We start from the raw sequence: 2,717 nt of genomic DNA on the forward strand, positions 1-2,717 counted from the left end.
ATAGAAGAGAATTCAGTAATGCAATGTTATTACAATCATTATTTGTGAAAACAGATGTATCACTGCAAATCATCGTCTCTGGAGGGATAATTTATAACCAAAGCAATTTTAGTTGCTTTGCACCACCCTCCTTTATGATTGTTTTCCTGGGAAAAGATATTAAAAACAAAGTCTCTGAAAATGAAAGACTCTTCATTCCTTTTTTTTAATCAATAAAACATTTATGTCACTAAAATATAAATACCCAAGACTTTAAAAATGTATTCATGGTTTTTTGTTTTTGTTTTGTGCTGTGGAGTCTCTTCAGTCTTTATTTATTTATTTAAATGCAGTTAGACAACAGACAGTACATATTAGTTTCAGATGCAATGTTCAACAATTCCTCAGTTGCGTATAACACCCAGTGCTCATGACATCACGTGCTCTCCTTAATGTCCATCATCCAGTTACCGCATCCCCCCACTCACCTTCCCTTCAGCAACCCTCAGTTTGTTTCCCATAGTGAAGAGTCTCTCCTGCTTTGTCTCCCTCTCTGGTTTCTTCCTATTCAGTTTCCCTCCCTTCCATTATGGTCCTGTGCACTGTTTCTTATATTCCACATATGAATGAAACCATATAATTGTCTTTCTCTTATTGACTTATTTCACCGAGCATAATACGCTCCAGTTCCATGTCAACACAAATGACAAGTACTCATCCTTTCTGATGGCTGAGTCTCTTCATTCTTAAGGGAAAGGAAAATGATGTTTATGAGTCATCACAACTAATGAATAGAACGTTTTAGGCCATTGGAAATTAACTCTTTGATTTTTCTCATCTCTTGTCAAGCAATTATACTCCAATGGCGTTATTTCAAAGACAAGTTTTTTTTTAAGATTTTATTTATTTCTTTGACAGAGAGAGAGACAGCCAGCGAGAGAGGGAACACAAGCAGGGGGAGTGGGAGAGGAAGAAGCAGGCTCCCAGTGGAGGAGCCCAATGTGGGGCTCGATCCCAGGACTCTGCGATCACGCCCTGAGCAGAAGGTAGACACTTAACGACTGAGCCACCCAGGCGCCCGCAAAGATAAGTTTTATTAAATAACTAGGCAAGTATGATTTCATTTCTCCTGAAAAATGAAAATTTTATTTAAAAATTTTATTTAAAAATTACTCAATACTTGGTAATTCCAACACATATTTATTCAGTTTTCCCATCACTTCTAGGAATAATGCTGTTAATATTTTTAGCATAAAATTGGGAAAGAAAAGTGATAACATTAATTCTTTACATATATAGCAGTTGATTTTCATCTCTATGTTTATTTGTTGAATAAGTATCATTTCTATACTTAAAGTTGGAAATGCAGGTACAAATAAATCATGAAAGTTGTCCACACTTCACACAGCCAGGCTTACTGAGGAGGAGGCACAGCACATATTAACCGGAGAGCAGGCCTAGATCACAAGGTGGCCGGGAGGATGAGGACATATTGTACTGAAAGGCAAACTATATTCAGTGTTGGAGTCCATGTGTCCTACTAGGGACATGGAACTGGGGATGGAACACGGAGGCAGGAAATCTGAATTATGCCGTTGTAATATGAAAGGCTCAACTACCTTAGGGCTTTTGCTGGAATAGGAACAAACAAAACAAGAGCACACAGGGACCAAAGCAGGACTCTAGACTTAGCAATCAGAATAAATAGGAGCCGGTGGCTTGAAAATTCTGTGGCTATTACTTGGAGATATGAACCTGCTCTCAGTCCTGGAAGCGGGAAATTACTGAAGTTACCCTGCCTGCTCTGCATCCCAGTGGGTCAGGGTTATTGGGATGATACTGATTTTGCATATGGAGCAGAGGGAAAGCAAAAGATTAACCCAGGTTTGTTACTCACATAAAACACCATTACTTTACTCCTGTTGTTGTAACCAATCTGCTTAGTGTTCAGGGGCTTTTTGTTTTTTTTTTTAAGAGTTTATTTCTTTATTTGTCAGAGAGAGAGAGCGAGAGAGAGCCATCACAAGGAAGGGGAGCAGCAGGCAGAGGGAGAAACAGACTCCCTGCTGAGCAAGGACTCCCCCCCCCCCCCAGTGCAGGATTCTATCCCAGGACCCTGGGATTATGACCTGAGCCAAACAGAAATGCTTAACTGACTGAGCCACCCATGCGCCCCTGTTTAGGGGCTTCTTAAGCCTGTCATGCTTCCACTTAATTTCTCTCTATTCTCCTTCATATACTCATCAATATAGCCAGTCTTGTCTGCTTTATTCCCCCACATCTTCCCTCCAGCCATTCAGTTTCATATCTTCGGAAATTCCTTTCATCCCATTTCACTTGTGCTAATTCTATCTATTCTTCAAGTCCCAGTTCAATTTTTATTTTCTGCTAATCGTCAAGGGTTGGACAAAAATAGGTATTCTGAATTCCTTTTAAAAACACTTATTACTATAAAATATATCACATCAGATATAAAAGTACAGAAAACAATTTAAAAAGACCTGTCACTTAACCACAACCCAGGTAAAGAAACTGGACACTATTAACCTACTAGAAGAACTTCATGTGATTTACCTCCTTGATTGTTTCCTCTTTGATCTTCTTTGGCGGTAATCACTGTCTCGACATTGTAATAATCGTGTCTTTCCTTTTACCTCTTTATTTGGACTCCTACTGTTTATGCAAATCTCCAAGTAATATTGTTGCTTAACTTTATATAATTTCATCTTATTATATGC

Source organism: Ursus americanus, chromosome 18 (genome assembly GCF_024610735.1).
Source record: "Ursus americanus isolate L20-20 chromosome 18, mUrsAme1.1.p, whole genome shotgun sequence".
Taxonomy (NCBI): Eukaryota; Metazoa; Chordata; class Mammalia; order Carnivora; family Ursidae; genus Ursus; species Ursus americanus.